The sequence below is a fragment of the Eutrigla gurnardus genome, assembly GCF_963514095.1.
Source record: "Eutrigla gurnardus genome assembly, chromosome: 7".
Lineage (NCBI taxonomy): Eukaryota > Metazoa > Chordata > Actinopteri > Perciformes > Triglidae > Eutrigla > Eutrigla gurnardus.
The window spans coordinates 3,702,343-3,713,803 of NC_139921.1; the positions used below are offsets into that span (position 1 = coordinate 3,702,343).

Genomic DNA, 11,461 nt, shown 5'->3' on the forward strand with positions numbered 1-11,461 from the left:
CATAAAATGTGTCTAATTCAGTTTGTAAATAAGCCAATTGTTGTACTTCTGCGCTGGTTGGGTCCGTTTTCTCAGATAATGGAATAATTTGGGTGACAAGTTGAAGTTCTTTTTCTTTATTATATCTGCAGATTTTTCTGCTTAATCTTATAGCTAACTTTCTTATTTCATATTTCATTAATTCCCAGTATAATCCAAAATTCTTTAGCAGATTTGCTTGACTCCAACATTTGTCAATGATTTTTTGGGTTTCCTTTACAAATTCCTTATTTTGCAGCAGCATTTTATTTCATTTCCAATAATCTCCATTCACCCTCTGCCTGTCTGATCCAAGATGGAATTGAATTGATATAGCTTTGTGATCTGTAAGTATTGTGGGTTCTATTTTGATTAAGTCTACCATATTTTCAAATTCAGCTGAAAATAACCAAAAATCTATGCGAGATTGGCGGGATCTATCCTTATTGCTCCATGTGAATACTTTTTCCTGTGGGTATCTGTGTCTCCATATATCAGTCAAGTTCACTCTGTGGCAAATATTTTCCAATTCAGTTGTCTGTTTGGCTTTTGGAGGCCATCTGTCCACACTATCATCTAACACTGTGTTGAAATCTCCACCCCATAAAATCTCTGCTGAGGGAAACAATGTTATCTTATTTTCTAATGTTGAAAAAAAGTTATTGAGGAGTTTACTGTTTGAACCATATATATTAATCAGAATAGCAGGCGATTGGTTGATATCTACCAACATATTGATCCATCTGCCATCTTTATCCGTATCATACTTTATAATTTTCCCACCATATTTTCCCTGTAAGATGGCGACCCCTGCTGAGCGATTGCTACCATGAGAGAACCATACATTTCTTCCCCATTGACTTCTCCAATATGAAACATCAGTCTCATAAGAGTGGGTCTCTTGAATAAAATAAAAATCTGCACCTTTATTCTGAAGAAATAAGAACAAATTCTTCCTTTTCACTTCATTCTTAATACCCCTGACATTGACAGAAAAAACAGAAGTTGCCATAGACAGAAACATAGACACCATAATCAGATAAGTTAACTCTGGTCACCGCTATTGAAGCCAGCGGGTCAGAGACTTCTCAAAATATAGTCTCACGGATCTGTGATAACTTAAAGGGATAGTTCGGAATTTTGGACATAAGACCTATTTTCCAAGTGAGCCGGTGTGTTCGAGACGTCTGGAGACGTTTTCAAGAAATTTCATTCAGTTCTTCTAGTTGCCGAGTTCGCTTATGCTATGGCTAGCGCAAGTCAATGGTTCTTAGCTAGACAGGCATTAAAAACAGTCTTGCCCACTCCACAGTGCACCCGAGGCAAATCCATTAAAACACTAGACTGTCGATGTACATATCTGTGTTGATAGAATAATATTTGAAACAAAACTAACCTTGCATCGCATGAATCATCCATTTTTTGAGGAACTAGTTTCTCAGCAGCAGCGGAACTTTACTTTGCTCCGTCGGACTCAAAACTCTAAGACGCGCCGCCCGAAATACTGCCCGTAAATAGGCAATCGAACCGGGCCAAACTGTCGGCACTTATACCCCCAAGGCTGTCTGAAAAGCCCTTGGAGCTCACTCAAACACCGGGCAGCCCACGGCCATGCGAAGCCACAATTATGCACCCGCGAACCCGGACCACTGCTCCGTCCGGAGAACCGTAAACCCTTGGACGCGTTGCGGGGGATTCCCTCCTGGCACCACCAGTCTCCGTTTGTTCGGTCCCGGTTCTTAGCTCCAGCGGGGGCTATCTCGGTCTCCACAGACGCTCGCGTTCTGCCCTTTGAGCATCCCTCTTGGGCAATTCTTCCTCTGTATATTCAGCCTCGTACAGGTACGGTTGGGTTTGGGTGGAAAAAAACTCCTCATCAGAGTCTTCAAAAGTTTCAGTATATTCTCCAAAAGTGTCCATTTCTGTGAGATTGAAGAAACTAGCACTGCAGGCTACTCTGCGTCTGTAGCAATGACAGCAGGTAAACAAACTATTATAGAACCGGTAACTTATACACTCAACAAAAATATAAACGCAACACTTTTGTTTTTGCTCCCATTTTTCATGAGATGGACTTAAAGATCTAAAATTCATTCCAGATACACAATATTACCATTTCTCTCAAACATTGTTCACAAATCAGTCTAAATGTGTGATAGTGAGCACTTCTGCTTTGCTGAGATAATCCATCCCACCTCACAGGTGTGCCACATCAAGATGCTGATCTGACATCATGATTAGTGCACAGGTGTGCCTTATACTGCCCACAATAAAAGGCCACCCTGAAATGTGCATTTTTTTTTTGCTTTATTGGGGGTCTGGGGACTCAGAACCAGTCAGTATCTGGTGTGACCACCATTTGCCTCATGCAGTGCAACACATCTTCTTCGCATAGAGTTTATCAGATTGTCAATTGTGGCCTGTGGAATGTTGGTCCACTCCTCTTCAATGGCTGTGTGAAGTTGCTGGATATTAGTGGGAACGCTGTCATATACGCCGGTCAAGCACATCCCAAACATGCTCAATGGGTGACATGTCCGGTGAGTATGCTGGCCATGCAAGAACTGGGACATTTTCAGCTTCCAAGAATTGTGTACAGATCCTTGCAACATGGGGCCGTGCATTATCTTGCTGAAACATGAGGTGATGTTCATGGATGTATGGCACAACAATGGGCCTCAGGATCTCATCACGGTATCCCTGTGCATTCAAAATGCCATCAATAAAATGCACCTGTGTTCTTCGTCCATAACAGATGCCTGCCCATACCATAACCCCACCACCACCATGGGCCACTCGATCCACAACATTGACATCAGCAAAGCACTCACCCACACGACGCCACACACGCTGTCTGCCATCTGCCCTGAACAATGTAAACCGAGATTCATCCGTGAAGAGAACACCTCTCCAACATGCCAGACACCATCGAATGTGAGCATTTGCCCACTCAAGTCTGTTACGGCGACGAGCTGGAGTCAGGTCAAGACCCAGATGAGGACGACGAGCATGCAGTTGAGCTTCCCTGAGACGGTTTCTGACAGTTTGTGCAGAAATTGTTTGGTTATGCAAACCAATTGTTTCAGCAGCTGTCTGAGTGGCTGGTCTTGGCGATCTTGGAGGTGAACCTGCTGGATGTGGAGGTCCTGGGCTGGTGTGGTTACACGTGGTCTGCGGTTGTGAGGCCGGTTGGAAGTACTGCCATATTCTCTGAAACGCCTTTGGAGACGGCTTATGGTGGAGAAATGAACATTCAATGCACGAGCAACAGATCTGGTTGACATTCCTGCTGTCAGCATGCCAATTGCACGCTCCCTCAATGCTTGTGGCATCTGTGGCATTTTGCTGTGAGACAAAACTGCACATTTCAGAGTGGCCTTTTATTGTGGGCAGTATAAGGTACACCTGTGCACTAATCATGATGTCAGATCAGCATCTTGATGTGGCACACCTGTGAGGTGGGATGGATTATCTCAGCAAAGCAGAAGTGCTCACTATCACACATTTAGACTGATTTGTGAACAATGTTTGAGAGAAATGGTAATATTGTGTATCTGGAATGAATTTTAGATCTTTAAGTCCATCTCATGAAAAATGGGAGCAAAAACAAAAGTGTTGCGTTTATATTTTTGTTGAGTGTAAGTGCTGGGTGATACCACTCCGCCGCTGCCATAGCCTACTAGGAAGTATGACACGCTGTTGCTGCTGCTGAGACATAAATCCTTAAAAATGCAAGGTTGGTTTTATTTCAAACATTCTATCAACACAGATATGTACATCGATAGTCTGCCGTTACAATGGATTTGCCTCGGGTGCACTGTGGAGTGGGCAAGACTATTTTTAATGCCATGCTAGCTAAGAACGATTGACTTGCCCTAGCCATAGCATAAGCAAACTCGGCAACTAGAAGAACTGAATGAAATCACTTGAAAACGTCTCCAGATGTCTCGAACACACCGGCTCACTTGGAAAATAGGTCTTATGTCCAAAATTCTGAACTATCCCTTTAAGTCTGTAACTTAAGGCGGGTCCACACCGGACCGACTGCCCGATTCGCGTCGGTAAATGACGTCGGGCTACTTAACATGGCCGACTCGAACAACGACATGGGCGGTTCACACCTACGGAATTACAGCCGACGCCATACGTTCCGCGCTTGCGCGAGATGTAATTTATACAAAACAACAGGCGGCGCTAATCTGTATTGTGGGCCAAAAAACACGAAAACCGGAAGTAGGCGGTCCTCTCTAGACCACCTTCTTCGATTCCACTGGTTATCTGGTATGTTTACCATCGTCACTTCCGGGCTTCACTGATTCGCTAGTCAAGCTGCTAGCCTCCACCAATCAGAATGGTAAAAGAGTGACCGACTCGAATGGCGGATTACACATTTGAATCGGCTGAAATGAACGCCGACGTTGGCCGATTCGAGCGACCACACCAAGCAGACTCATGTCACGGACGCTGACTCTGTCAAAGACGCCGATTTTCGGTCCGGTGTGGGCCCGCCTTTACATGACCTTTGCTGTGATTCTTACGCCGTCAATATATGCGTGCGCTCCTCTGAAGCCAGCTTTCTTCCCTTCTTTCGTCGCCTTCTCCACCTGCGGCTATAGCTGGTTTCTGGACTCCTTGCCTTCTTGTGTTAAGTCCTCCAGCCATTAAACCCCAACGAAGAAGAAGCTGTGTAAACACGGTGCCGTCTACGCAAACAGCGTAGCTTTAGCAGTAGAAGCTATCAGGCAAGTGTTCTTTTTAAATAAACTCCTGGTGTACTTACAAACTTTAAAATGCCTCGTTTTGTGAGTACAGACCCCGTGTGTACTACTGCAGAAGTTTGGTAACATTCCATGCATTATTAGTGGGGAAATTTACGAGATATACTGTAAGTACCATAGCGCTATTACGAAGCCGTTCGGCTGTTCGCCCTATCTTGACCACTGCTGACCATCGCTAAAAATGCTTCCGAGGGGGTGTTTGGCTGGAGGTCTTGGTGGAAATGACCTAGGGTCCATTTCACTCCGGACCTACACTTTAAGAGAAGTGCTTTTTATTTATTTTTGTTATACCTCAGACTGGTGTAAGAAGTTTTTCATTTTTACTTTATTTAGACAATGTAGACTGGTCTTAAGACAAATGTTTATTTTTTGTATTCCTTAAGAGATTAAGGAGTGTTTAGAAGTGTTTAAAAAAAAAAGTGTTCTACTTGTTAGTATAACTAATCTTCATGTTCTTGATATATCCTTTAATAAAATCCAGACATTTTTTCTGGAAGTTTTCCAAAAGGTTTTTAAAAACCGAGGTTTGAACTGAACCGTGAGTCAAAAACCGAAGTCGAACCGAATCGTGGTTTTGGTGAACCGTTACACCCCTACTCTCAAGGATGTTTAACGATATCAGGTCAGAGTCCTCCACCTCATCACTCTGCGGTTTTTTGCTCTTCTTGGATTTTGGAACTTCAGGTAGCTGCTCCGAAGTCGGTTCACTTCCCTCGGCAATAAGGGTATCCATGACCTCAAGTTGGTCAATCAGGCAATTTCGTGCATAGGAGTGCATCGTATTAATAAGGTTTCTTTTGTCCATTACCTTCCGTGTGATGAATCTTGCCTTAGTCCGGTATCCCAGCTCGAGGCAGAGAAGTTTGTAACGCACGTGGAGGAGGCGTTCCTCGCGGCTTTGTCTTATGGCTTCCTTAAAGTCTCTCCTTTCAATACCTGAGCAGGTTAAATGAGGCCTCAGTATCGTGGCTTTTTTCCAGAGAGGTAAAGAGTTTTTAGGTTTTTAAAAAAAAGGTTTTCTGGTCATATTGCAGTGCCACTAGGACCACTGTCTTAAGACGTCATCTGTCGGTCATTTCACCACAAGGTCGTGACAGAACCCCCCAAAATACGACTTGTCAGGTTGTCGACCCGAAAGAAGATCCGACATAAGGTCTAAGTCCTGAACCCTCAGGGACTTAAATGACGTCACCTGGTTAACAGTTGAGCGTGAGAGACTGTGAGGGCTTGAAATGGTAGAAATACAAATGGGACAGCACTCGGTATGTCACTTTACTTTGATGACACAAAATATATTATCTAAAAGTGTTTGGTTTTATTTCACGTTTTACAGCCTGATCTGAATGTCTTCCAGACTCTTATCATCCCAGACCAGACGTCACTCAAATAATGTATTTACTTCAATAAGTTAAATTAAAATAACTGGTTGATGATTAAACCACTCTGGATGTGGAAGACGTCGAGGACGTGTACTTGTTCGCGTTCATGACAACTGGAATAATCGCCTTGGGATGTGGAATCTTCATGCTACATCGGAAATTGAGAAAGATCGCCACGGAGATGACCAGTGTGAGGGCGGACAACGCCACCACTCGGTCTACTGTGGTCGGGATGGGCTCTGATATCTCGGAAGTTCGTGACTCCACGGCACTAGTGCGAGTTGAAGTGGCCACTAACCGGGAAGAAATAGTGACCAATCGGTCAACCATGGTCGGGATGCGCTCTGACCTCTCCGCACTTCGCGAGTTCCCGTCACGGAAGCGAGCTGAAGTTGCCAATAACCGGGAGGAAGTGGCTAAGTCAAGAGCAGCGAAAGCTGCAGAGTACAGTGAGGATTCATAAAAAAAAAATAAAAAAAAGGGGGGGGCTCCCACACCATCTCTCACCATCTCAACAACTAGTACCTACACTGGACTATATTTTTTATCTTTATTTTTTATTTCTTATTTTTATTTTTTATTTTATTTTATTCTTCTATTTTTTATTTTATTTTTTTTTTTACTTCTCTTTTCCCTCGGACTTGTCTACATGTTGAGACTGTTGCTCTATTGTGATGAATAAATATGGACAAGTGTGCAAACACACACGTAATCTGTATGCACTGGACTTCAGCTCTCTGTACCACCTACTGCTGTAACATGTTGTGTCAAATGTCACTAGGAAAAGGAAAAGTTATGTCAAATGAAAAATGCAATGAAAAGAAAAGATTATGATGATGATTTTATCCTGTGTGTAATGGGGGCGGGACTAGATAAGCCTTGGCTTCTCCCGCTTTCCCTTTCGGCCATGTGTATTTTACTATGTGAAAATGATGTGTGGTGATGATTTAACTGACATGCCCGAAATAAACAAATAAACTAAACTAAACTAAACCAGGTGTGTAGGCTATGATGACATGCCTATGATTTCAAGTGTTTTATGTTCCATATTAAATCTTTAATGTTTAAAGTTTCTACTTAAATGTAATATTCCACACGTGCGGCATCCTCTTTGTTTACTTTTTTTTTTTAAGTCCTTTCCTTTTTAAAGGAAAACACCACCGCATTTCCATACTGAACTATGTTCTGCTCTGATCTTAGACGAGGTGATACATACCTCCCTCTCCTCTGTGCGTGCACTCAATGGCTCTTGCGCACACTCCGCGCAGCGCTAATTTGCTAGCATGTAGCTTGTCCTTAGGATCCAAAGGGGGGTGAAGTTAGAAGCGACCAAGCACTTCCTCGTTGTCCCTATTTAAATACGGTTACGTGAGTAGTTACACGACCCAAGTTTGGTTACACAAAATGAAACATGCCAATTTTTCTAAGCGGATAACAAGGATAACTATATAGTATGGCGGAATAACAACTGGAAGCACTTCGACGTCGGCGCAGTAATATCATCACTCCGCTCCTACCTCTTACTTCCGTCAATAGAACCTACGTGACCTGCACGCCGTCGCCTGCACTACCTGTAGTAGTTTGTGCACAGTTGAGGAAGCATCAGGTTGTAGTAAGATAGTTTGTGAACAATCAAACATCATGGTTATAACGTGCATCGTACAGGGTTGTGAAAACAAGCAGAAGGTATATAGTCCCGTCATGTTTTGAGTGATGATATTACTGCGCCGACGTCGAAGTGCTTCCAGTTGTTATTCCGCCATACTATATAGTTATCCTTGTTATCCGCTTAGAAAAATTGGCATGTTTCATTTTGTGTAACCAAACTTGGGTCGTGTAACTACTCACGTAACCGTAATTAAATAGGGACAACGTGGAAGTGCTTGGTCGCTTCTAACTTCACCCCCCTTTGGATCCTAAGGAATATACTGGGACAAGCTACATGCTAGCAAATTAGCGCTGCGCGGAGTGCGCGCAAGAGCCATTGAGTGCACGCGCAGAGGAGAGGGAGGTATGTATCACCTCGTCTAAGATCAGAGCAGAACATAGTTCAGTATGGAAATGCGGTGGTGTTTTCCTTTAAGGGCTTTCCCTGGTAACCCTGTGTTTCACGTTGCAACGCTATGAACTGTGGGTAATTCCCTCAGGCAAAGTCAGCATTGATGCTGACTTACGGAAAGTGGGCATAAAGGGCACATCGAAGTCCATGAGTCTGTGAGGGAGGACGTTGGGATTTGGCCTTTTTCTCTGAGGAAGGTTCCTAACTGAAGACGTGACCCGGAAGTAAACAAGTGGCCGCCATAATAAGAGCTGTTCAGATTCTCTAAATGCAAAGGAAAGGAGCTCCAATGATCCTTTCAGACCTCCTTTAGGATACAACGGACCTTCCTTTACCAAAGGAAAGGAGCTCCAATGATCCTTTCAGATCTCCTTTAGGATACAACGGACCTTCCTTTACCAAAGGAAAGGAGCTCCAATGATCCTTTCAGAGCTCCTTTAGGATACAACGGACCTTCCTTTACCAAAGGAAAGGAGCTCCAATGATCCTTTCAGATCTCCTTTAGGATACAACGGACCTTCCTTTACCAAAGGAAAGGAGCTCCAATGATCCTTTCAGATCTCCTTTAGGATACAACGGACCTTCCTTTACCAAAGGAAAGGAGCTCCAATGATCCTTTCAGATCTCCTTTAGGATACAACGGACCTTCCTTTACCAAAGGAAAGGAGCTCCAATGATCCTTTCAGATCTCCTTTAGGATACAACGGACCTTCCTATAAAAAAGGAAAGGAGATCACGCCGACCTACAATTCTTTGTGAGAGCAACATTTCAAGTGCCACACACCTCGGCCGTTCATGAAAACAAACGATATGCATATTTAACAATCACTTTCATGCAGACATATAGTAATTGGAATTGTGTTGATAATTGTGTCTATTATAAGTGAAGGAGTTGCATTCATGAAGGACCCCAAGTTGCATTTATGGGCAGTTTGCAGTCTTGGTTTTGGAAACTCTGGTCTGAGTCTCATCAACGGCCCTAACTTTACCCTCAGGATCTACTTTTAACTCACATTCTTTTTATTATTATTTTATTTGAAGTCCTGAACCCTCAGGCACTTAAATGACGTCACCTGGTTAACAGTTGAGCGTGAGAGACTGTGAGGGCTTGAAATGGTAGAAATACAAATGGGACAGCACTCGGTATGTCACCTTACTTTGATCGCACAAAATATATTATCTAAAAGTGTTTGGTTTTATTTCACGTTTTACAGCCTGATCTGAACGTCTTCCAGACTCTTATCATCCCAGACCAGACGTCACTCAAATAATGTATTTACTTCAATAAGTTAAATTAAAATAACTGGTTGATGATTAAACCAGGTGTGTAGGCTATGATGACATGCCTATGATTTCAAGTGTTTTATGTTCCATATTAAATCTTTAATGTTAAAGTTTCTACTTAAATGTAATATTCCACACGTGCGGCATCCTCTTTGTTTACTTTTTTTTTTAAAGTCCTCCGGGCTTTCCCTGGTAACCCTGTGTTTCACGTTGCAACGCTATGAACTGTGGGTAATTCCCTCAGGCAAAGTCAGCATTGATGCTGACTTACGGAAAGTGGGCATAAAGGGCACATCAAAGTCCATGAGTCTGTGAGGGGCGACGTTGGGATTTGGCCTTTTTCTCTTAGGAAGGTTCCTAACTGAAGACGTGACCCGGAAGTAAACAAGTGGCCGCCATGATAAGAGCCGTTCAGATTCTCTAAATGCAAAGGAAAGGAGCTCCAATGATCCTTTCAGATCTCCTTTAGGATACAACGGACCTTCCTTTACCAAAGGAAAAGAGCTCCAATGATCCTTTCACATCTCCTTTAGGATACAACGGACCTTCCTTTACCAAAGGAAAAGAGCTCCAATGATCCTTTCACATCTCCTTTAGGATACAACGGACCTTCCTTTACCAAAGGAAAAGAGCTCCAATGATCCTTTCACATCTCCTTTAGGATACAACGGACCTTCCTTTACCAAAGGAAAGGAGCTCCAATGATCCTTTCACATCTCCTTTAGGATACAACGGACCTTCCTTTACCAAAGGAAAGGAGCTCCAATGATCCTATCACATCTCCTTTAGGATACAACGGACCTTCCTTTACCAAAGGAAAGGAGCTCCAATGATCCTTTCAGATCTCCTTTAGGATACAACGGACCTTCCTTTACCAAAGGAAAGGAGCTCCAATGATCCTTTCAGATCTCCTTTAGGATACAACGGACCTTCCTTTACCAAAGGAAAGGAGCTCCAATGATCCTTTCAGAGCGAACATTTAAAGTGCCACACACCTCGGCCGTTCATGAAAACAAACGATATGCATATTTAACAATCACTTTCATGCAGACATATAGTCATTGGAATTGTGTTGATAGTTGTGTCTATTATAAGTGAAGGAGTTGCAATCATGCAGGACCCCAAGTTGCATTTATGGACAGTTTGCAGCCTTGGTTTTGGGACACTCTGGTCTGAGTCTCATCAACGGCCCTAACTTTACCCTCAGGACGTCTACTTTTAACTCACATTCTTTGTATTATTATTTTATTTGAACATGTTCTCATGTAACTTCCTTATTACACAGAGCTTTAGTCTTTTTATTATTTCAGTCGTTTGATTTGAATCCACACATTCTCTCATCTTGATCTTAATCAATTTCCTTTTGGAGAATATTATGCGTTACTCACTGCGTCTAGGCCGAGGTGAAGCTGACGATAAAATAGTGGCAAAAAGCCTCCAACCTTTATTTGCGTCTGCAGTGTCGGAGTTGCCCAGAGCCGAGATGCAGCCAGCGGACGCTTCTCTTCTTCCAAGCCTGTTGGTGACGCCGGATTCAATTCAACGGAGGTTCACTGCAGCAAAGTCACCATTTATACCCAGACACGTTCACATGCATCATGCAGCCGTCTTCATCAGCTGGTCTGTGTATCTCTGGACATGAATACGAGTCCTTGGGAACACAACATTCAGCAGGCCTCCTGCACAAGTTGTACCAAGTTCAACTAATGCAGGTATTAGAAATAATAACACAATATGGTTATAATAATGGGACTAATCTCCACATTCAATATACTATAGTATCGGACTGTATTTGGGGAAATGAAACAAACATCAGCCCTGTTTTCATTTTCATGACGAGGCATCTTTCAGATCGTCACACTGGTTTTAAAATATAGTTTAATTAAACTTTTGCTAAAATATCAGTTCAAGAACAGTTTATTCTCTTTTAAATGCAATTTTAT

At 42.9% G+C, this 11,461-nt stretch overlaps 1 protein-coding gene across 1 annotated transcript in view; it reads right to left on the minus strand.

Annotated features, from left to right (window-relative positions):
* The window catches only part of LOC311016321 (NLR family CARD domain-containing protein 3-like), a 186,106-nt gene that overhangs the window by 148,433 nt on the left and 26,212 nt on the right, over positions 1–11,461 (minus strand). The gene's annotated exons all lie outside the window — the stretch shown is intronic.